Source organism: Nerophis lumbriciformis, linkage group LG02 (assembly GCF_033978685.3).
Source record: "Nerophis lumbriciformis linkage group LG02, RoL_Nlum_v2.1, whole genome shotgun sequence".
NCBI classification, from domain to species: domain Eukaryota; kingdom Metazoa; phylum Chordata; class Actinopteri; order Syngnathiformes; family Syngnathidae; genus Nerophis; species Nerophis lumbriciformis.
This window is the reverse complement of record NC_084549.2, coordinates 75,545,097-75,571,187: the sequence shown is the minus strand read 5'-3', so window position 1 is coordinate 75,571,187 and position 26,091 is coordinate 75,545,097. Positions and strand designations below refer to the sequence as shown.

Here is a 26,091-nt window from a genome sequence, read left to right as displayed (position 1 = left end):
GGATCGGTGCGGCGTCTTCAGTAATGCGGACGCTGTATCGATCCGTTGTGGTGAAGAAGGAGCTGAGCCGGAAGGCAAAGCTCTCAATTTACCGGTCGATCTACGTTCCCATCCTCACCTATGGTCTTGAGCTTTGGGTTATGACCGAAAGGACAAGATCACGGGTACAAGCGGCCCAAATGAGTTTCCTCCGCCGGGTGGCGGGGCTCTCCCTTAGAGATAGGGTGAGAAGCTCTGTCATCCGGGAGGAGCTCAAAGTAAAGCCGCTGCTCCTCCACATGGAGAGGAGCCAAATGAGGTGGTTCGGGCATCTGGTCAGGATGCCACCCGATCGCCTCCCTCGGGAGGTGTTTAGGGCACGTCCGACCGGTAGGAGGCCACGGGGAAGACCCAGGACACGTTGGGAAGACTATGTCTCCCGGCTGGCCTGGGAACGCCTCGGGATCCCCCGGGAGGAGCTGGACCAAGTGGCTGGGGAGAGGGAAGTCTGGGCTTCCCTGCTTAGGCTGCTGCCCCCGCGACCCGACCTCGGATAAGCGGAAGAAGATGGATGGATGGATGGACATTGTCATTATGGGGTATTGTATGTAGAATTTTGAGGACAAAAATGAATGTATTTCATTTTGGAATAAGGCTGTAACATAAGAAAATGTGGCAAAGTGAAGCGCTTTTTTGGACTTGATGCATGACTTTGTGTCCATTAACCAACTGTCAGATGTCCTTTGGAGGACCTCCCAGCAGAAAGTTGTTTTTTGTTTAAAGCAGAGCAAGACAGTAAGGAGTCTAATGATTATTATAATCATTTAAAACAAGATGTCTGTCTCTGATGTCCTTCCAGACAATTACACAAGCCTGCTGTGCAGCCGACTGTTTAAGACTGAATTGTAGCACTTAAATATAGACCTGCATGTCTTTTGTTGTTTATTTGCTTTCAGTAGGGAATTGACCATTCTCTATTCATTAATTATCTTGATAAACCTGAACCTCTACAGCGCGTCTCAATGTCGGCAGGATACACCACTGAAATGTCCATTTTTATCCAAACCACTTTTAAAATACTGGCTTTTGACGATCGGAATGTGCTGTCGTATACATGTCCTTACTTTAAACCATTCATCAATTGTTAACACAAGTATCTTTGATAATAAGCCACACATTTGAACGTTGTTTTTTAACTGTTACTGAAATATATACCGTGTTCTTTCTCCGATTTGGCGCACAGCATTTGTCTCGGGAGAGGGAAGTAGTTTTTCCGAGGGAAGCCTGAACGCAGCACCGAATGTGAGCGTGGAGTGTGACAGACAACACAGAACACACCGAGGGGAGCCTGAACGCAGCAGCAGCACCACTACAAGTGGGACAGACAACAAAGAACACACCGAGGGGAGCCTGAACGCAGCAGCATCACTACAAGTGTGACAGACAACGCAGAACACACCGAGGGGAGCCTGAACGCAGCAGCATCACCACAAGTGTGACAGACAACAAAGAACACACCGAGGGGAGCCTGAACGCAGCAGCATCACTACAAGTGTGACAGACAACGCAGAACACACCGAGGGGAGCCTGAACGCAGCAGCATCACCACAAGTGTGACAGACAACGCAGAACACACCGAGGGGAGCCTGAACGCAGCAGCATCACCACAAGTGTGACAGACAACGCAGAACACACCGAAGGGAGCCTGAACGCAGCAGCAGCAGCAGCACCACTACACGTGTGACAGACAACACAGCAGACCACGCGCTTCAATGAGAAGGTAAGGCTCCTTCTATATCTTCATATTCCACCAACATTTCACCCTAGACATATTACACGACATAGATCGACCCAGAACGTGTTCTCCTTTGCGGTAAAAAGTCTCAGTTTGACTCCCAGGATAGCCGGCCAAATGAATGACAAGATGCACGTCTGACGCAACTACGTCAAGTCTATTTCACAATAGCGTCTTGTTGTGTCGCTAAACAACACCGAGGGCTCAATATGACGACAAGAAGGCGTGCGGGCAACATGCCGTCTTTGTTTGGGGGATTCCATTTAGCGCCACGCGGGAACTTCTCGCTCGACCTCTTGTGCGAGCTAAATGTGATCTAGCACGTGGACATTGTCTAAAGTGTGATCTAGCACGTGGACATTGTCTAAAGTGTGATCTAGCTCGTGGACATTGTCTAAAGTGTGATCTAGCACGTGGACATTGTCTAAAGTGTGATCTAGCACGTGGACATTGTCCTAATGTCGACTCGGAAAGACCATGGTGATGAAAGGTAGACTTTTTGACACTTTGAAGCCGACAAAGTGACACGTGTATGGCGACTGTGTGCTTTTTCTCTGTGGAAACACATGATGACAAATGTCAGAACATGACCGGAGTGAGACATTCATTCATCTAAATGAAACCAGTATTACCAGACACATCTTGCTTGGACCATTTCTGTCACACAACTATCATTTTCCTGTGATAAAGCACATGGTGACAAGTGTCAGAACATGACCAGAGTGAGACTTGTGTGTGTGTGTGTGTGTGTGTGTGTGTGTGTGTGTGTGTGTGTGTGTGTGTGTGTGTGTGTGTGTGTGTGTGTGTGTGTGTGTGTGTGTGAAATTGTAAACATTAATTCATTTAAATGAAACCAGTATTACCAGACTTGTCTTGTTTGGAAGATTTATGTGATACAAGTATCATTTTCCTGTGATAAAACATTACGGCATGCTGTCTTCGAATGGATGTATTACAATCTTTGCAAGCTGGGTAATGTTTGCTGTGGACTGGAACAACATGGCACACAAACAACTATCATCAGAAATGCAGCCAATATTACATACAGATAATGTGTCATGTGACATGCAAATATAAATGTAATACACAGAGGACATAACTCAAATAAACCTACAAACAAGGCATAATGATGCAATATGTACATACAGCTAAGCTAAATAGCATGTTAGCATGGATAAGCTTGCAGCCATGCAGTAACCAAATATGCCTGATTAATAACATCAACAAAGTTCACCTTTGTGCATTCACGCTCAGCATAAAACGTTTAGTGGACAAAATGAGACAAAGAAGGAGTGGTATAAAACATGTGTTTCTGTGGCAGCGTCGAAGAAAGTTGTACATGTTAACAATTTTACGGTGAGTTCCAGGACCGCTGAAATTAGTAGGACAAAACGGTGCTCACCAAATACTTTCATGTTTAAAATAAACAGTGGGCTCTTCTAACAATTAGGAGGGTCCTCCTACAGAAACCGTATTCAAACTTAAAATATATTTTTCCCCCACCTTTTTTCTATTTTCATACATTTTTGAAAAAGCTCCAGGTTCCACTTGGGCGGCGCTAAAGAGCCACAGGTCAGTGACCCCAGACTAAATTGTGATATTCACGAACGAACCAAATCTGTTTACTGGCTCATGAACATGAACGAAATAGAACATTATTATTATTATTATTGCAACATACCACCGAAAAGTATGTATTTTTCACTAGAAGCTGTCCTTGAGCAGACATTCAGTAGGCCGGGGGTCAGGAGGGGTTCATTACAGAACCGCTCCTAAGTTAAGGACATTAACTGCAGAGTAATGCGCACTTTCATGTCTCCAAAATCACTAGATTTGTAGCTGGTTACTTTTGAGAAAGAAAGTCACTAGGAGGAGTTGGAAAGATTCTAGATTTAGCGAGAAAGTCGCCAAGATAGATAGATAGTACTTTATTGATTCCTTCAGGAGAGTTCACTCAGGAACATTAAAAAAATGCCAAGAGAGGTGTGTGTGAAAGATAGACGCCAAGACCTGCCTTACGCTACTTCTATTGCCTTCTGTGGTTGGCTAGATTCAATCACAAGCATTTATTGATCTGGGATTGGTTATTTCGCTCAGTCAGAGTTACTCAAACTTTGGCAGGACGCAAAGGAAAAAGTTCATTATTATAAAAAAACCTGAAATAAAATAGTGAATGTCTAGTGTGGGTGACTTTTCAAATGATGCTACAAATTAGCAGTAATGCTACTTGTAGTAGCAACGCTTTTGCCGCATACTTGACATATTACGGTTGTCCGTTCAACATCTTCCCGCTTGAAGCCAAACCACCGCCAGACGATGGACCCCTACTGTTTTTCTTGGGAATTAATTCTTCCTTCATTTGTTACCAGATTGGTACCTTCTCTCTCTCGTATTACCACTCGCACCACTCCGCTAGCACCACAGCTAACGTTAGCCATGCTGCTACCTCTCTGCTGGGCGAGGGTTTATGACGTTGCACGTGTGACAGTATGTGACGTATGTAAGAAGATGTGCTTGATTTAAGTGTCTGTGAGAAGGAGAGACAAGAGAGTGATAAAAGCCTGTAGTGTAATGCCCGCAGCTAAAAGCAACTGTGTTAGAACGTATACTCCAATATCACCATGTAGTCATTTTCTACATCACATAGAGACAAACCCGCGATATATCCAGTATATTCCATAAATGTAATATATGGAATATGTATACAAACGTTTAAAACTATTATGGGGGCGGTATGGCGTAGTGGGTAGAGCAGCCGTGCCAGAAACCTGAGGGTTGCAGGTTCGCTCCCCGCCTCTTGACATCCAAATCGCTGCCGTTGTGTCCTTGGGCAGGACACTTCACCCTTGCCCCCGGTGCCGCTCACACTGGTGAATGAATGATAGGTGGTGGTCGGAGGGGCCGTAGGTGCAAACTGGCAGCCTCGCTTCCGTCAGTCTACCCCAGGGCAGCTGTGGCTACAAATGTAGCTTACCACCACCAGGTGTGAATGAATGATGGGTTCCCACTTCTCTGTGAGCGCTTTGAGTATCTAATAATAGAAAAGCGCGATATAAAATCTAATCCATTACTATAAGTAAAGATACTACAACTTACCTTGGGTATAATTTTGTATGATCTTGACACGCAACATTTGGGGTGTTGATTTTTCAACTCCGAAGTGTTAATGTTTATACCCAGATGTTCTGGGGAAGGTCAACTACGTCATCAACCTACGTGCTTTTTTTGTTTGCTACGTGCAAAATGATTCCCGGGCGCGGCACCGCTGCTGTCCACTGCTCCCCTCACCTCCCAGGGGGTGATCAAGGGGATGGGTCAAATGCAGAGGACAATTTTCACCACACCTAGTGTGTGTGTGTGCTAATCATTGCTACTTTAACTTTTAACTTTTCAATTGGTCCAAAAGTAACCTGCACAATGACGTCACAAGCTGCCACTGAAATGGAGATACGTATTTCAAATGTTTTCACAAAGATAGTACTATATTATTTTCATTTGAACAATATGTTTCAACTGACATGTTGGCACCCCAGTACAAAAAGAACATCATTGTTGTAAAGTTCTAGTTTTGATGTGGACTTAGTCTGTCATTGCATTCTTAGACTAAATACATCATAACAAGCCAGAATCAAACACGCTGAGGACTATATTAGCGCTAACAAATCAGATAAAACCCCACTAGAAACATTCAGCGCTAAGTGCACATCATCAATACAAGAGTTGTCAACTCTGATGGTAATATTTTGTTTATTGGAGTGGTAGTTTACCTTTACAAAAAAGTGTTGCCATTATAGAACCTTTTATAAACTGTACTGAAAAATGTTTTAAGTGACATGTTTAACTGTCATACAAGTGTAACAAGGAATAAATAAAAGCAAAATGAAGATTTAAATGGGACCTATAATGCAAAACCAACTTCTCTTACCTATTGCCACCTGGTTTTGTGTATTTGGGATCTGCAGAAGTCCCTAAAAATTGAAACCAAACCATAGGGTCATGGCGGAGATGTGTATTAAATAATCTTGCCTTCATTTATACTCCCTCCCTCCTTTGGAATTTGCCCAATTTGTGATATTTTTCCCATTGGTGATGTCAGCGGATAGATAGCTCCATATATGGTATACATTTACCCGAAAAGCTTTGCGCAAGTTTGGCATTGTAGTCCAACGTTGCAGCCAATTAGTTCCTTCCTTTTCTCTATCCTCTTGTTGTGGGGCAGACTGGCTCATACATGCACATGCATTCTCTGCTATTGCCCTTTCTAGCGCATAGTTCTAACTTGTATCTGTCAGTAGACTCCATAAAAACTACAACATAGGAGGAGCGTAAATAAGAGCGCCCACAAAACGATGGTCTGTAAAACATCATCCATGCAACATTTTGACCAAAGAACCACCATGACATGTCCTGTAGACCACAAGGAAGTCTTTACATGTAGAAAGAAATCACAACATCTTTTATTGTCAATTCAGCATGTGTCCAAGACACAGAGCAGCACAATTGCATTTGTCTTCTCTTCACGGTGCCATGACAATAAAACAGTGTTTTATTACAAAAGTAGGCTTCATGATAGATTTAGGAGTAGAAGCAGAAATAACAGTAGATGAAAGAATGACGTAATAGAGGTGCATGGAACAGTATGACGATATAGTCACTTTGTAAAGCCCAGGGCTTAGTTATTCGCAAATTGGTTGAAGAAATAGATTAATTTGGCATCATGATCAAAGAATAAAAGAAAAGTTATTCTCTGTAAAATAAAACCCAAAGAAATACATTAGACTGAGGGTAATTTGGAGTATGATTGTTATTAAATATTCATGAACAGTTTTGGTTTCCTGCAAATGTTTTCTTTTTATACCTGTGTGGCACAACCTTTGACATCTTTTTGTGGCCACTTTTTCTTTGAGTTTGGCTAATCCACACCGGAGCACGTGTCTGCTGGCTTTAGTGTCATTTTGTCACATAGAAGTAGTTTGTCACAGGACCTGAAATGTTTGACAAAGTGAGTTGAATGGGTCAACAAGGAAATGAGTCAGAGTGTCTAACACATTCACAGAATGCTAGCATCTTCTACCAAGTCATGACCTGAGATTAGATGCTATCTTGGTGGCAGTTACTCCGTGTGTGTGAAGGTGTTGTGATGTTAAAAATACAAATCAGATGGCAGAGTAGCAAGCGTTTCCTGGCTGAGCGTCTTGTGCTATTTGTGATTCTGCTGACTCTGCACAAGTGGAGTAAGAAGAGCGGGGTTCGTACGGGGGCCTAAAATCTTGAAAATGCTTGAATTTTAATGTTGTTTTCAAGGTTTGAAAAATGCTTGAATTTTGGGTGAAGTGCTTGGAAATGTTCATCATATTTCTCGGCAGTTAGACTCAATAGGCTAATTATAAAATGGAAAAAAATTAAATAAGTGTCTGTAACGGCGAACAGCTGTCTCGTCAGCTGATGGGTGAGCTCGCAACTGCAACAGCCTGGCAACCTGCCAGAGACCACTTAATAAAATGGTATTTTATTGTAGAGCACATCTTCACCCCTATTCAGGTAAGGTATATCATTCAACATTAGTTCGGCCAATCGGCTTATATGATCCGAGCTAATCTATTTAGGTTCACGTGCAGGTATAGCGGGGCGCGCTCCCGTCTCATCTGCCCGTTAATTAGTCAGCTGTGTCAAATCAAGCAGAATAAAAGACGCCACAGAAACGCATAGCGGAAACAAGTTTAGTTCTTCGTTTTTGTTAATATTTACAAACACGGGAAGTAAGTCCCTGGACACAGAAGGGCATTAATATTTGATCATTAAATTTAGGTTTATAGCCTCACGCTTCTGCCAGGGATAGATTTTCTACTCGCTCACTGAGGTGTTGAGTTTGACACTACTCTCCAGCTACCCAGCTGCTACACTAGTACACTAGTTTGTCACTACTCTCCAGCCACCCAGCTGCTACACTAGTACACTAGTTTGTCACTACTCTCCAGCTACCCAGCTGCTACACTAGTACACTAGTTTGACACTACTCTCCAGCCATCCAGCTGCTACACTAGTACACTAGTTTGACACTACTCTCCAGCCACCCAGCTACTACACTAGTACACTAGTTTGACACTACTCTCCAGCCACCCAGCTGCTACACTAGTACACTAGTTTGTCACTACTCTCCAGCCACCCAGCTGCTACACTAGTACACTAGTTTGACACTACTCTCCAGCCACCCAGCTGCTACACTAGTACACTAGTTTGACACTACTCTCCAGCCACCCAGCTGCTACACTAGTACACTAGTTTGTCACTACTCTCCAGCCACCCAGCTGCTACACTAGTACACTAGTTTGACACTACTCTCCAGCCACCCAGCTGCTACACTAGTACACTAGTTTGACACTACTCTCCAGCCATCCAGCTGCTACACTAGTACACTAGTTTGAAACTACTCTCCAGCCACCCAGCTGCTACACTAGTACACTAGTTTGACACTACTCTCCAGCCACCCAGCTGCTACACTAGTACACTAGTTTGTCACTACTCTCCATCCACCCAGCTGCTACACTAGTACACTAGTTTGTCACTACTCTCCAGCCACCCAGCTGCTACACTAGTACACTAGTTCTTCCACTACTCTCCAGCCACCCAGCTGCTACACTAGTACACTAGTTTGTCACTACTCTCCAGCCACCCAGCTGCTACACTAGTACACTAGTTCTTCCACTACTCTCCAGCCACCCAGCTGCTACACTAGTACACTAGTTTGACACTACTCTCCAGCCACCCAGCTGCTACACTAGTACACTAGTTTGTCACTACTCTCCAGCCACCCAGCTGCTACACTAGTACACTAGTTTGTCACTACTCTCCAGCCACCCAGCTGCTACACTAGTACACTAGTTTGACACTACTCTCCAGCCACCCAGCTGCTACACTAGTACACTAGTTTGTCACTACTCTCCAGCCACCCAGCTGCTACACTAGTACACTAGTTTGACACTACTCTCCAGCCACCCAGCTGCTACACTAGTACACTAGTTTGACACTACTCTCCAGCCACCCAGCTGCTACACTAGTACACTAGTTTGTCACTACTCTCCAGCCACCCAGCTGCTACCATAGTACACTAGTTTGTCACTACTCTCCAGCCACCCAGCTGCTACACTAGTACACTAGTTTGACACTACTCTCCAGCCACCCAGCTGCTACACTAGTACACTAGTTTGTCACTACTCTCCAGCCACCCAGCTGCTACACTAGTACACTAGTTTGACACTACTCTCCAGCCATCCAGCTGCTACACTAGTACACTAGTTTGAAACTACTCTCCAGCCACCCAGCTGCTACACTAGTACACTAGTTTGACACTACTCTCCAGCCACCCAGCTGCTACACTAGTACACTAGTTTGACACTACTCTCCAGCCACCCAGCTGCTACACTAGTACACTAGTTTGTCACTACTCTCCAGCCACCCAGCTGCTACACTAGTACACTAGTTCTTCCACTACTCTCCAGCCACCCAGCTGCTACACTAGTACACTAGTTTGTCACTACTCTCCAGCCACCCAGCTGCTACACTAGTACACTAGTTTGACACTACTCTCCAGCCACCCAGCTGCTACACTAGTACACTAGTTTGTCACTACTCTCCAGCCACCCAGCTGCTACACTAGTACACTAGTTTGTCACTACTCTCCAGCCACCCAGCTGCTACACTAGTACACTAGTTTGACACTACTCTCCAGCCACCCAGCTGCTACACTAGTACACTAGTTTGTCACTACTCTCCAGCCACCCAGCTGCTACACTAGTACACTAGTTTGTCACTACTCTCCAGCCACCCAGCTGCTACACTAGTACACTAGTTCTTCCACTACTCTCCAGCCACCCAGCTGCTACACTAGTACACTAGTTTGTCACTACTCTCCAGCCACCCAGCTGCTACACTAGTACACTAGTTCTTCCACTACTCTCCAGCCACCCAGCTGCTACACTAGTACACTAGTTTGTCACTACTCTCCAGCCACCCAGCTGCTACACTAGTACACTAGTTCTTCCACTACTCTCCAGCCACCCAGCTGCTACACTAGTACACTAGTTCTTCCACTACTCTCCAGCCATCCAGCTGCTACACTAGTACACTAGTTCTTCCACTACTCTCCAGCCATCCAGCTGCTACACTAGTACACTAGTTTGTCACTACTCTCCAGCCATCCAGCTGCTACACTAGTACACTAGTTTGACACTACTCTCCAGCCACCCAGCTGATACACTAAAGTTAAAGTTAAAGTCCCAATGATTGTCACACACACACTAGGTGTGGTGAAATTTGTCCTCTGCATTTGACCCATCCCCTTGATCACCCCCTGGGAGGTGAGGGGAGCAGTGGGCAGCAGCGGTGCTGCGCCCGGGAATCATTTTTGGTACTCTCCAGCCACCCAGCTGCTACACTAGGTTGCTCCACCCGACTTTTGGGAAAGGCACTTTCAAGCTAAACATTGGACACACCTAGCAACAGAGAGGAGCTCTCGCTAGCTACTGTGCTAACAGGGTTGAACAACATTCACAATGAGATTAGTGATAAAGTTGCTACAAGGAGAGATTTAGGTTCTCATGCAAATTGGTGTCAATAAAGCTGCAGTGGCCAAATGCAGTCGGTGAGCAAAGCATTGCATCTCTCGACATTTAAGCCGCCATATCCTTCTGAACAACTTGTTGTGTTGTGTGTAAAAATGGCAAAGAGAATGAAAGCGGATAATGCCCTTCAGGCGCAGAGAAGAGCAAACGACCGTAATGTAGCATCTAAAAATATGGATTCATCAAATATATGTATTTCTTTCTAAACTATACTGCTACAACTGGGAATAGCGCCCAGCCCTGCTCACGGTGATCGATGACGACTCCAATTTCACTGACACTCTGCTAGTGGATAAAACACACTTTTACTGAGTCACTTTAGTTTCACTAACTTCTGAAGATTCCAGTTTCATGTTCAGGAGTTTGTTGCACATGTGTGATAGGGCTGCACCTTTAATCCACATCAGGGTTTTTATTTGTGTGATAAATAACCGCAAGAGTTGTTTTTTTCCTGCACCATCACTGGCATTTGAGTGACAGATGTGCCTCCTGACCTTTCAAACGTCTTTACAGGTTTGTATGCTCTGCAATACGCCAATACCTAACACCACTTTCTCCTTGGCAATAGTTGTAATGGTGACTGGGCCTGGGCCGTTGGTCAATAAGTCCATCAATTGAACAATTCATGAAAATAAAGTCAAATACTTTGATAAACAGTTTTCTTAGTCTCCCGCTTCAAACAGGGAGAAAGAGAAAGCTCTCACACTCTGCATCGCTCTCAGCGCGTTTATTTAACAGTATAATTACCTGAACACAGTGAGCCCTCTTTGCACTCATTCACAATCTTTGTCTTGGCAAGACTGTTGGCTTACGCACACGGACTCACAGACATCGCCTCCCTATTCTCGCCTCAAACTCCGCAAAGTAACACAAAATGAGGAGGTGTGTAGGCCAAATGTCCTTTTGTGGGGATTTTTCATCTCCAACCTTTTAGGCAGTAGAGCCTATCAACACGTACCAACCGTGACCATGTGATGGCAACAAAATAAAGTAGTTTTTGATTTCAATATTTATTTAAAGTAAATGTTTGCCTAAAGAGACAGGAATCAATTTTTTTTATTTATGTTTGCATTTTTCTTTTTTAGGATAAATAACTTATTTGCCTTCCAATCACAGTACAATGGTAAACAATTTTACAGTAATGAAAAACTAAAGTGTTTAAATGGTTACTTGGATTATGGTTATTCTATATTATGATGACATTACATTATTAACACTTTATTCTACAGCTTAAGAGCATGATGTAGACAAAAGCTTTGAGTTTGTCTGCATGAAGTCAAATATTTTTGAAAGTCAATTATTTCATAATATTCTAATGTGTAGCACCTTGAAAGTAACATGTCCATCTATTTTTCAAAATTGTATGCATATAAATGGATACAATCTAAAAATCCCAAATCGAATCACGATTTTGGAGAGAAAAATGGCAATTACAAATTTCTCCAAATTGCGCAGCCCTAATGTGTGAGTTTCTGCGCATGCTCTCTGAAGCGTGAATGACGTACCTTATTTGCATCACTCATTAAAACTCAAGTGATTACAAAGAATGACGTTTCCCATAACTAGTGTGTAGTGATGTTAGGCTTTCAAGGTAATGAGTTCCTGTTCCTGGTCCCCAATTAAAACTGATCATTTTTCTTTTGCTTACATTGTAGTGTTATACTCCTTTGATGATGGTATGGTATGATATTGGCTATAGTTAACAAATATATACATTTATGTTCAAAATGTATCTGAAATTAAACCAAGAAAATACAACATTTTCACAAGCCCTGTCTGAGCATAACATCATTATTTGTATTTTTTAATTTCATCACAGCACGTCCCCTAAACATGAAAACACAGGATCGGGCTGTTGAAATGTGGGTTTATTTATGACGTTCATTGTTAAAAAGAGATCCATGGTGACGGGCTAGTTATTTAGGTAGCTGCTTAACGAGCATGTCATGATTGGTGATCGCGCCTGTGCTGAGCAGATGCAGACAGGGTTAAAAGAGCGTGTAACGTAATGAGTCTTTCATATCACACTTCAGTCCAGTCTGCTGGAATTTAAGCTTATTGTCAGCACTGTGGTGTTTACAAAAAGCCAAAGAAAAATAAAATAGTGTTTCCAAACTGCTGCAATAGTAAAATGTCACGTGAAAAGTGATGACACATTAGTCTCGTCTCACATAAATGAAGTTATTTACGCTTTTTGCCTCTTTCCCCCCAAATAAATATTTGTGGCCACACCCATTAAGGGGCCAGAAAAGTTGCTTGAAGGAATGACTGGAGTGAACGTGCATGTGATGTAAAAATGGAGCAATGGAAGCACACACTGTTAAATGATCTGTGTACAGTATTAGCGCACATGACACTGATTAACCTCCTTGCTCCAGTTGTACACTTAAGAGAACGAAAGCTCTGTTTTCTGTATTTTACATCTTAATATTTTTGCAGCCTTCTGAGTGAGGACAAAGGCTGAAGGCAAAAGATAATCGGTGGGAAAATGCACAGCACAAAATAATAATCGGGACAATTAAAGTAAATATATTTTCTCAGTTAGGGTTGCAAACAACCTAAAGGCTTTATATTATGATTTGTTGCTACATTTCTTTGTGCTCTGAATAACATTTAATGGTGGTCAAGTTTTGTTGGACAGACACTCTTCAAGCCCCTTTCTGACCAATTCTTCAGGATGCGCTCTTTTTTGGACGGTCTTAAATGACGTGCCGAAGCCCTCCTCCAGGCCAAGCCCCCTTCGACTGTGTCTTCTCCCCGTCAGCAATGTTGTAGTTTTTAGCATATTGAGTCTATTGACCGATACAACTATATGCTACTATACTGTGCGCGACAGCGAGGATTTTAGCATGCATGTGCATGTACGAGCCAGTCTGACCCACAACACAATGATAGAGAAAAACATTGACTACAACTGGATAGATTGGCGCAAAGCTATTCGGTTATACCGCTAACATATATGGAGGTATACGCTAATGTAACTAAGGCAAAGTATGACACTAAAGTCTCAAATTCCAAATGTTTCATTTAGAGCAAGGTTGGAAGATGGCAAAATAGCTTTATTAATATCTCCGCCATGCAACATTTGGGCACCAAATACACAAAAATAGGTACAAACAGGTATATTTAAAAATAGGACCCATTGAAGCTAGTATCTACTTCCAGGAGGGATGGGTAGAAAAAAATCAACATATCATTTTTCAATAATCAAGAATTTTGTACAACTTCATTGATTGAGTCTCTCCTGACCCCACAAGATTAGCTTCCACCTGGTGTTGTAACGAACCAATATTTTGGTACTGGTACTAAAATTATTTTGATAGAGAATAGAACCTTTTATTTAACCAGATAAGAAAGCCATTGAGATCAAGATCTCTTTCACAAGGGTGACCTGGCCAAGAGGTCAACAGCACATGTCACAGAGCAGTTTCAAAAAGTAATACATTGAGACATACATTTTAGAATACATAAAAGAGAACTGTAAAACAATAAAGATTTATACCTTTTAAAAACACAGGCACTGTGCAAAAGTCTCTTGCTGTTTGTCCCTCAGGACCGGAGGGAAGTCTCCAAAAAGAAGTAGTTCAGTGAGTTTCAGTTTTGTCTGCAATGCATTCCATGCCACAGGGTCAGCAATGCCAAAAGCTCTTTTGCAAAATTCAGTCCGTACATGGGGAACAGTTCAAACATACAAATTGTTAGAACGTAATGCATAAGAGCTGCTTTTTCTTTGTAACAAAGTACACAAGTATGGAGGTATTAAATTGATACTTTTCGGTATTTTTCTAAATAAAGGGGACTACAAAAGAATTGCGTTATTGGGTTTATTTTCACAAAAAATCTTAGGGTACATTAAACATATGTTTATTATTGCAGTTAAGTCCTTAAATAAAATAGTGAACATACTAGACAACTTGTCTTTTAGTAGTAAGTAAACAAACAAAGACTCCTAATTAGTCTGCTGACGTATGCAGTAACATATTGTGTCATTTATACACCTATTATTTTGTCTACATTATGAGGGACAAACTGTAAAAATGGATTATTAATCTACTTGTTCATTTACTGTTAATATCTTCTCACTTTCTCTTTTAACATGTTCTATCTACACTTCAGTTAAAATGTAATAATCACTTATTCTTCTCTTCTTTGATACTTTACATTAGTTTTTGATGATACCACAAATTTGGGTATCATTCCGATACCAAGTAGTTACAGGATCATACATTGGTCATCTTCAAAGTCCTCATGTGTCCAAGGACATATTTCCTGAGTTTAGAAACATTATATGAATTTAAAAAAAACAAAAGAAGATGCTGTGATGCCAAAAAATATCGACATAATCATAGTAGTATCGACTAGATGCATCCTTGTACTTGGTATCATTACAGTGGATGTTAGGTGTGGATCCACCAATGGCGTTTGTTTACATTGTAACGCCAGTGAGCTACGGTGTGTAGTGAAGCATGTTTAGCTATTCCTTGTCCTGCAGTGATAATGGTACTTGTAAGAAACTTACTTTATTTGTGGCCATGGAGGCCAGGATTAGTGATTTAGAAGTAGCTAAAACACTGTGGATGGACGTTAGCCGCTAGCTAGCTAGCCAGCCATGTCTTAAAGCACCTTTTCCTGAGGGTGTTTCAGTGTTATAATCTTTAACTTGACTTTTTACACCAAAATGCGTCCATTCTCCCTTTTCTGTCTACACACTGTGTCTGCTTGTAAGTACTCTGTGTGTGTGCTACCGAACACGATCCTCTGATCGTAAAACCAGCAATGTCACCACGTGACTTTGACGCGGGCTCGGGGGCGGGGTACCGGTACGTTTCAGAGGCGGTATTGTACCGAAAATGATTCATTAGTATTGCGGTACTATACAAATAGCGGTATACCGTACAACCCTACTTCCACCCTTATCTTACTTTGAAGTAATGTTGATATAATGAATTTCACTCGTGATCAGCTGCCAACAGAGTGCATACTACTTTCAGTCCCAACTAGTTCGCTGTCAAAACTGGTGAAAACTGTTGTAAACCGGAAGTGGTTATCATTTTTCAACTGCAAATTGAATGATCCTATCAAATATTTCTGTGTTGGTGGAAATGAAAGCAAATCATATGAAAACCGAATAAAAAATGAACTGTATATACAATTAATCTGCTGCAGAACATAATGCCAAGTAAATATAAAGAGAAATGAAATGGATAAATTGACAGTTAACATCACCTTTTCCTTTTATTGAAGACTTGCTGGCGATGAGCAGGGGGTCAGGGCAGGACGGGAGAGGGGAAACCACGTGGATGCCACCTTTGTACTTTGCTAGAAGTTCTTCACCTGCTTTATCAAACTTTTGTTGGCCTCACAGTGGCTTATTTTGCAGTCAAACTCATAAACAGTACGTCATCAAGGCATTGTTTGGGCACTCCTTTCTGCACAATGATAGGCAGGCATACGGGTGACATTGTTACGTGCTGTTCAATAACCAAGATCATGTCTGAAAAGGGTAGATATTTGTGGAAACTCCATTCATAAAGTGAAACAGTTCTGAGCCTTAGGTTGTTATTTTGTCTTTTATTTCAACAATATTCATTTGGCTACCCCTGTGGTAAATTTTAAATGTGCTTTATAAATAAAGTTGATTTGATTTGATTTGATCTACAATTTTGGCTTGTGATGTGGCACAAATAGGTATAAACAGTAAGGTGGTTATAAATGTCATTACCATGCGTGGTCTTCTATTCTAGACTTGTGTAAACAGTTCTTTGTAGGAGAGCTAACAGATGTGTTCTTGTTCTTCTCCAAGAAGTTGTAACCCGGTGTGAGATATCGCCGTCCTCTCACAATCCATAATGTATGCACTCCACAGCTGGAGAGATGTGTAGATTGTGCAGTTGTCCAGTTTGTGTCTTTTCCCATTGGAGTGTTAATTGTCAAGGTTGGATCTTGCTGAGCTGCCAAACCACTTCAAAGTGTCACACGGATGCCAACTCTGCAGACTACAAAGTGTGTGTGTTGCATTTCAACAGCAGGCCAATGATGCCAGCTGGCTTGAAGTTCATGGCTGAAAAGAAGGATGCTTAGCAGGAGTCTCGGCAGTCTTTTTTAGAAGTTCACTGACAACCAGAGTTCTTGCTGCTGCTTTCGTGCCACTAAAGCCTGACACTCAACAGCAGACACATTGGGTGTGGGCGAGTCTTAGCCTACAATGTTGCAGCCATTAGAAAGTCTCAGCCTACAATGTTGCAGCCATTAGAAAGTCTCAGCCTACAATGTTGCAGCCATTAGAAAGTCTCAGCCTACAATGTTGCAGCCATTAGAAAGTCTCAGCCTACAATGTTGCAGCCATTAGAAAGTCTCAGCCTACAATGTTGCAGCCATTAGAAAGTCTCAGCCTACAATGTTGCAGCCATTAGAACGTCTCAGCCTACAATGTTGCAGCCATTAGAAAGTCTCAGCCTACAATGTTGCAGCCATTAGAAAGTCTCAGCCTACAATGTTGCAGCCATTAGAACGTCTCAGCCTACAATGTTGCAGCCATTAGAAAGTCTCAGCCTACAATGTTGCAGCCATTAGAAAGTCTCAGCCTACAATGTTGCAGCCATTAGAACGTCTCAGCCTACAATGTTGCAGCCATTAGAAAGTCTCAGCCTACAATGTTGCAGCCATTAGAAAGTCTCAGCCTACAATGTTGCAGCCATTAGAAAGTCTCAGCCTACAATGTTGCAGCCATTAGAAAGTCTCAGCCTACAATGTTGCAGCCATTAGAACGTCTCAGCCTACAATGTTGCAGCCATTAGAAAGTCTCAGCCTACAATGTTGCAGCCATTAGAAAGTCTCAGCCTACAATGTTGCAGCCATTAGAAAGTCTCAGCCTACAATGTTGCAGCCATTAGAAAGTCTCAGCCTACAATGTTGCAGCCATTAGAACGTCTCAGCCTACAATGTTGCAGCCATTAGAAAGTCTCAGCCTACAATGTTGCAGCCATTAGAAAGTCTCAGGCTCCGTTTACACTAAGCTGGATAAAGTTATCCAGGGTAAATCCCACCTAACCTTAACCGTGTCCACACACAACAATGCTACCGTTAAAGACCCCCTCTGTCCGCCATTGCAACGCGACCTAATACGCATGTGCGGAAAATGTGCACGTCATAGTCACCTCCAGTGTTGCTTGGTGTGCAAGTTCTTAAATGTAACTTATCTGAACAATATCCAGTGTTGTGGTATTTCAATGAACTGGAATCCAGTGTGCTGTGGGGCCCTATGGTAGTGAATCACACCTGAGACATCATACATTAATCAAGTCTTTATTAGACACGTAAACAATGTGATAAAGAACATTTTACAACAATCAAACTAGGGATCTAGATATCTGGTCAGGACACTCCTCACTCTTTTGCCTTCACCTTCATTGTCCGTTCCTTTTTGGTGACTATATATACTCTGGACCTAGACGTTGAGTCCGTGACAAACATGGTGGACAATAACTGATACAGTCTGCTTTGCCAGTCCAAAAGCATTCGCTGTTTTCTGTAGTCTTCCCTCGACGGCCAGGTAATACAAAGCACACGCTACCTTTTTATCACATCCACGGGAGCTCGCATTCTCGTTGTCTCTCCTTCGACAAATGGACAAAGTTTTTCGCTAAATATAATCACAACTGACCTGGACATTGGAAAGTTCTCTTGCCGTCTGAGAAGTGTTGTATCCCAAATAGCTGCAATGCTTTCTCTTAAAGTATTCATGTGTGATTTCTACAAGCATCTGTATATGTAGTAGAAGGAGAAACACAACATGTCTGGATAATTTGCCTCCAGATTTCCAGTGGTTAGCTCCGAGCTACGAAACCGCTTGTTATGAAGCTGGCTGTGGTGCGTTCTTTCTGACGTCACTTCCTGTGTGGGGCGCGATCTTTCTGGCGTCACTTCCTCTCCCAACTCAGCTTGTAAACGATCAATGGGTTCATACAAAGCTAAGTGCCGGAGATTCAAGTAATTCCAATTATCTGAGGAGGGGGACCTTAAACGATGACTTAGTGTGGCTGAAACTGTGCTTAGGCTAAATAATTCTTTGTTTAAGGGGTTAAAGGACTTGGTGTAGACATGGCCTCAGCCTACAATTTCGCAGCCATTAGAAAGTCTCAGCCTACAATGTTGCAGCCATTAGAAATCCAGGGAGCCCATCTCACATGCTGGTGGGACTCCTCTGCGTCTGCACTATAGTTGGATGCATGTTGTTTAACTGGGTTGGATGCATGTTGTTTAACAGGGTTGGATGCATGTTGTTTAACAGGGTTGGATGCATGTTGTTTAACAGTGTTGGATGCATGTTGTTTAACTGGGTTGGATGCATGTTGTTTAACAGTGTTGGATGCATGTTGTTTAACTGGGTTGGATGTATGTTGTTTAACAGTGTTGGATGCATGTTGTTTAACTGGGTTGGATGCATGTTGTTTAACAGGGTTGGATGCATGTTGTTTAACAGTGTTGGATGCATGTTGTTTAACAGTGTTGGATACATGTTGTTTAACAGTGTTGGATGTATGTTGTTTAACAGTGTTGGATGCATGTTGTTTAACAGTGTTGGATGCATGTTGTTTAACTGGGTTGGATGCATGTTGTTTAACTGGGTTGGATGCATGTTGTTTAACAGGGTTGGATGCATGTTGTTTAACAGGGTTGGATGCATGTTGTTTAACAGTGTTGGATGCATGTTGTTTAACAGTGTTGGATACATGTTGTTTAACAGTGTTGGATGTATGTTGTTTAACAGTGTTGGATGCATGTTGTTTAACAGTGTTGGATGCATGTTGTTTAACTGGGTTGGATGCATGTTGTTTAACTGGGTTGGATGCATGTTGTTTAACAGTGCTCTGTCTCTGCTTCATAGAGACCACTCTCTGTCCTGGTCCAGAGTGACACGTGACACGTGACACGTGACACGTGACACATGTCACATGTCACATGTCACCTGTCACATGTCACGTGTGTCAGCAGCGACACAAATCCAAATGTGAAGAAGCGACTGTGTGTTTTTGCTTTTGATGGATGATATTCAGATATCAATCAGCAGATTAAACATTTGTATTTCTACAATCACAAAACACTTGTTGGATGTTTTAAGAATGGATGTCAAACTTCAGTGTCCAATTTAAGCTATTTGATTAATTGATCATGAAAAATGCGTTATTAAAGAGATGTTCCTTTAGGGATTCAGCCATGAAAATTGTAACATTGATCACATGTGTGAACTTAATTTATTTATTGTGAGTGCTATTGACAGTTAAACAATATCAACACACGTCTCTTCTATTACATACAGTTGTTTGATCACAACAAAGTCAATACTACATAAAAACTACCATCTATACTACTCATTTCTTCCTTTCAATTTGGCCCTCAAAGTCCTGACTCCAGCAAATTATTTCCAGTTTGTAAAATGACATTGCATTCGCAAAGTATTCACAACGCTTCAGTTTTGTTATATTCTAAAATAGAATACATTCATTTTTGTCCTCAAAATTCTACACACAATACCACATAATGACAATGTGAAAACACAAATGTACCGTATTTTCCGCACCATAAGCCGCCCCGTGTTGTAAGCCGCATCTAACTGCGCTAAAGGAATGTCAAAAAAACAGTCAAATAGGTCAGTCAAACTTTAATAATATATTAAAACCAGCGTGATGTGGGCGCGCATGGAGTCGTATATCAACATGGACGAAGCTGCGTGAAAAAAGCCACCCGGCCTCTTCGTGTAAACTTAAACTTACCTTAACCACTCGCTCATCTTTTCTTCATCCATCCCTTCGAGTTAGCTTTTATGATGACGCCGGCTGGAAAGGACTCTTTTGGCAAGGTCTTCCTTTTGAATATCACCATGGGTGGAAGTTTCTGGCCATTAGCATGGCAAGCTAGAACCACAGTGAAGGATGACTTCTCATTCCCTGTGGTGCGAATATTCACAGTACGTGCTCCCGTTGTATCCACAGTGCGGTTCACAGGAATATCAGTTGCTGTGAAATAGTAATCCGTGTGCGGATGGAGAGATTGCGTCTTTTCATGAACCGGATCCCTGTCGCTTAGTAGGAGCCATTTTGTGGTCTTTACAGATGTAAACACACAAAGGAAATGAAACGTACAGTAATATCCGCGCGCTTTTTCTTCTTCTACGCGGGCGGGTGGTTGCTTACAGTAGAAGAAGAAGCGCTTCCTGTTCTATGGGGGCGGGTGCTTACCTTGGCGGTTGCTTGCGTAGAAGAAGAAGCGCTTCCTGTTCTACCGGGAAAAAAGATGGCGGCTGTTTACCGTAGTTACGAGACCGAAACTTTATGAAAATGAATCTTAATATTAATCCATATATAAAGCGCACCGGGTTATAAGGCGCACTGCCAGCTTTTGAGAAAATTTGTGGTTTTTAGGTGCGCCTTTTAGTGCGGAAAATACGGTACTAAAATACAAAAATGTATTAAAATGTAAACCTAATACATCCCAAGTACATAATTATTAACAGCCTTTGCTCAATACTTAGTTGATGCATCTTTACAGAAATGTTTTTTTTTTCTTTTTCTTTTTTTCTTTTTCTTTTTTTTTGTCCTGTCCAGCTTCTCAGGCAAATCATATAGTTGATGTAGATGATCATATAGTTGATGTAGATGATCATATAGTAGATGTAGATGATCATATAGTTGATGTAGATGATCATATAGTAGATGTAGATGATCATATAGTTGATGTAGATGATCATATAGTTGATGTAGATGATCATATAGTTGATGTAGATGATCATATAGTAGATGTAGATGATCATATAGTTGATGTAGATGATCATATAGTAGATGTAGATGATCATATAGTAGATGTAGATGATCATATAGTAGATGTAGATGATCATATAGTAGATGTAGATGATCATATAGTAGATGTAGATGATCATATAGTTGATGTAGATGATCATATCATTGATGTAGATGATCATATAGTTGATGTAGATGATCATATCGTTGATGTAGATGATCATATAGTTGATGTAGATGATCATATAGTAGATGTAGATGATCATATAGTAGATGTAGATGATCATATAGTAGATGTAGATGATCATATAGTAGATGTAGATGATCATATAGTAGATGTAGATGATCATATAGTTGATGTAGATGATCATATAGTTGATGTAGATGATCATATAGTAGATGTAGATGATCATATAGTAGATGTAGATGATCATATAGTAGATGTAGATGATCATATAGTAGATGTAGATGATCATATAGTAGATGTAGATGATCATATAGTAGATGTAGATGATCATATAGTAGATGTAGATGATCATATAGTTGATGTAGATGATCATATAGTAGATGTAGATGATCATATAGTAGATGTAGATGATCATATAGTAGATGTAGATGATCATATAGTAGATGTAGATGATCATATAGTAGATGTAGATGATCATATAGTAGATGTAGATGATCATATAGTAGATGTAGATGATCATATAGTAGATGTAGATGATCATATAGTAGATGTAGATGATCATATAGTTGATGTAGATGATCATATAGTTGATGTAGATGATCATATAGTAGATGTAGATGATCATATAGTAGATGTAGATGATCATATAGTAGATGTAGATGATCATATAGTAGATGTAGATGATCATATAGTAGATGTAGATGATCATATAGTTGATGTAGATGATCATATAGTTGATGTAGATGATCATATAGTAGATGTAGATGATCATATAGTAGATGTAGATGATCATATAGTAGATGTAGATGATCATATAGTAGATGTAGATGATCATATAGTAGATGTAGATGATCATATAGTAGATGTAGATGATCATATAGTAGATGTAGATGATCATATAGTAGATGTAGATGATCATATAGTAGATGTAGATGATCATATAGTAGATGTAGATGATCATGTAGTAGATGTAGATGATCATATAGTAGATGTAGATGATCATATAGTTGATGTAGATGATCATATAGTAGATGTAGATGATCATATAGTAGATGTAGATGATCATATAGTAGATGTAGATGCCCATGTCGGCTGTTCACATTTACTTTACAAAAGAGAAGTGTAGGATACTTCTCTTGTTGCCTTATTTGTATTTGACTTTATTAAATGTATTTATATTATCATTTGGTGCAGCCGGGCCGGAGCAGGAGGGGATAGAAAGAGAGAAAAAAGAAGACAGAGGGGGAAATTGTGGGGACAAGAGGGGGATTAGACAGAGAGACAAAAACAACAGCAAACACAACAACAACAACAACAACAATAGAGCAACATCAGCAAATACGACATGTACAAATATGATGGTAAAAGTAATAGCAAATAAGCAGTTAGCGAAAATAAAAAATACAGAAATGACAATGAGCATTATTACACTACAAATGGATCAATACAAATACCAATAGAAATAGCGCTATTGATAATGAACAATACCAATAATTTACCTTTATTATCAACAATACAGTTGTTTAAATGCAACAACACATATACGTAATGATAACTTGAGATACGAAAGAATGCAGAAAAATGGAGGGGGAGAAAGAGAAGCAACCTACATTAACCTTGTAGATTGTTATAGTCACAATAGGTTAAGCTTTGTCAGTGTGCCATGTGTTATACCCAGTTTACCCTAGGGCAACAACGTTAATAAATGTTTGATGAAACGTGATTATGTGCATGAGTGTACGTATGCATATGTATTTGTATATGTACAGAATGTGTATATGTGTTTGTACAGTGAATGTATATGTACAGTATGTGTATGTGTATGTTTGTATATTGAATATGCGTGTGGATGTACGAACTTTAAGTATGTAAATATGTACTGTGTTTGTGTATGTATGTGGGAGCGTAGGCACGTATGTATGTATGTATGTATGTATGTATGTATGTATGTGAGCATATGTGAATTTGTATGTACAATATATTCGACTCCCAGAGTGCGTGGGAGCCAGAGCACGGCCCCAGCCCCCCCGAGAGCCCAACCCACAAACAGTAGGTGTGGTGCCCAGGGAACCAGGCAGAAATGTTTTTGAGTACGATTCCACAAAGTTGGCACACCTATCTTTGGACACTTTCAACCATTCCTCTTTGCAGCACCTCTCAAGCTCCATCAGGTCGGATGAAGTGTTGTTGCACAGCCATTTTAAGATCTCTCCAGAGATGTTCAATCAGATTGAAGTCTTGGGTCCGGCTGGGCCACTCAAGGGCATTTACAGAGTGGTCTTTAAGCCACTTTCTAGATCTTGGCTGTGTGATTTGGGTCTTTGTCCTGCTGAAAGATGACCCGTCACCCCAGTCTTGAGTTCAAGAGCGCTCTGGAGCAGGTTTTGATCCAGGATGTCTCTATGAAGAAGGAGCTGAGCCAGAAGGCTAAACTCTGGATTTACAGGTCAGTCTACGTTCCTACCCTCACCTATGGTCACAAGCTTTGGGTAATGACCGAAAGGACAAGATCACGGGTACAAGCGGCCCAAAAGAGTTTCCTCCGCCGGGTGGCGGGGCTCTCCCTTAGAGATAGGGTGAGAAGCTCTGTCATCCGGGAGGAGCTCAAAGTAAAGCTGCTGCTCCTCCACATGGAGAGGAGCCAGATGAGGTGGTTCGGGCATCTGGTCAGGATGCCACCCGAACGCCTCCCTCGGGAGGTTTTTAGGGCACATCCGACCGGCAGGAGGCCACGGGGAAGACCCAGGACACGTTGGGAAGACTGTCTCCCGGCTGGCCTGGGAACGCCTCGGGGTCCCCTGGGAGGAGCTGGACCAAGTGGCTGGGGAGAGGGAAGTCTGGGCTTCTCTGCTTAGGCTGCTGCCCCCGCGACCCCACCTCGGATAAGCGGAAGAAAATGGATGTATGGATGGATGGATATAACAAAATGTGTCAAGTGAAGCGCTGTGAAAACTTCTCGGATGCATTGTATCAAAAAAACAACAAAAACTGATTTTGAGAAAATAAAAGTATGGATCTAACCAATCATACTGATACTATCCTGCTGTCAACACCATCAATTTATGGATTGAGCCGCCCTTCTCTTTAGTGCTGCGTACTGATGGTAACAATGTTGTTGTATTATCCTCCCTCTAGCTCTTACTAATATACTTCTGTTCATAACTGCTGCAACACACTTGTCTCAAACTTATTTTTTCTGTTAGCGGCTAGCTTCACTATTAGCATGTCTGCTGCTGGCTGGCTCTTATTGTGGAATATGCTTAGCCTCGTCCTAATATTTCATCATGACACTAATGATATCAAGAAATGCAGTTTATTTGCTGTAATGTAGGTGATTCTCATTCATTTAGGGTAGGTGCTCCACACTATGGAGATGCAGAATTAGCTGCTAGCTAGTCAGCCGGAGTATTAAACATGAATACAATATTAGCCAGAGGAGATCGGCCTTTTTGATCGGCATTGAAAGGCAATAATTGGTAATGGCTGATCACATACTTTTTCACGAAAATGGGCCGATACTGATTGGTGGGCAATCGATCGGCACATTTCTAGTTATTTGATTAATGGAAATGAGGAGTGCACCACTTGGCTGCAACCACAGGTCCCAACTTGTAGAATCAGGTAGTCTCCAATAATTAATAGGCAAGCAAGACTCTATAGACAACAAATAAACATGAAATACTTTGAAAAAAATCCTACAGAAGTTAGGAATGATACTCCCACACTTTGTGAGGCTACTGCAAACAACCTGTAAACAAATGAATGGACTGCAAAGAAAAGTGATTGGCCGAGAGGAGAAATTGTGGGTTTTGAAGACGCAAAATGAGGAGAAGGATCCCAAAGGATGTGTCAGATTCAGTAAGTAGAATGAATAGTGTGGGTTTCTGCTCTGCCATCTTTCTCCTCGAGGTCTGTGAGCTCACTTCACTTTGAGGGAGGTACTTAGCCCTTCCCTCCTTACCTGAAGGATCATTTGAGTGACGTGGATGTGCAAGGCCAAGAAGGGAGTGCAAAAACAAGGACAGAGGAGGGGTATTTGAATTGATGTATACAGTTGCAAGAAAAAGTATGTCAACCTTTCGGTTTTACTTGGATTTCTGCATAAATTGGTAAAACATGTGTTGTGCTCTTCATCTACAGTAAGTCACAACAATAGACAAACGTAATACTGCTCAAAAGATTGTGTTTTCCTTTTTTACTGAACAGAACACGTAAACATTCCCAGTGCAGGGTGGATAAAGAATGTGAACCCCTTCTCCAAGAGCTAATTGGAACCAGGAGTCCAAACAATGTGATCAAGTTGCAGATGTTGGTTAAAGCACACACTTTTTTTTAAGTTGGCAGTTCTTAAGAAGTAACATTGCCTAATATTTAACCATACATCGCACAAAAGAGGTCTCAGAAAACCTACAGTCAAGAATTGTCGACTTACACGAAGCTGAAAAATACCTCCAAGTATCTCTAAAAGCCTTAATGTTTGTTTGTCTACGCTACGGTAAGACAGACTGTTTACAAATGGAGAAAGTTTGGCGCTGTTGCTGCTCTCTCTTGGCGTGGTCTTCCTGCAAAGATAACTGAGCACAGCACAGAATGCTCAGTGAGGTGGAAAAGGATCCTAGCGTGTCAGCTAAATACTTACAGAAATCTCTGGCACATGCTAACATTTTTGTTGACCAGTCGACAATAAGGAAAACAATACACAATGGAGTTCAT

At 41.5% G+C, this 26,091-nt stretch overlaps 1 protein-coding gene across 1 annotated transcript in view; it reads left to right on the top strand.

Moving 5' to 3' along the window:
* Positions 1-1,508: 1,508 nt before the first annotated feature.
* LOC133581356 (equilibrative nucleoside transporter 1-like) overlaps positions 1,509-26,091 on the top strand; it is a 69,863-nt gene continuing 45,280 nt past the window's right edge. The window contains exon 1 of the mRNA XM_061935339.2: positions 1,509-1,759. The gene's annotated coding sequence lies outside the window, so the exon portion shown is untranslated. The remainder of the gene's footprint in view (positions 1,760-26,091) is intronic.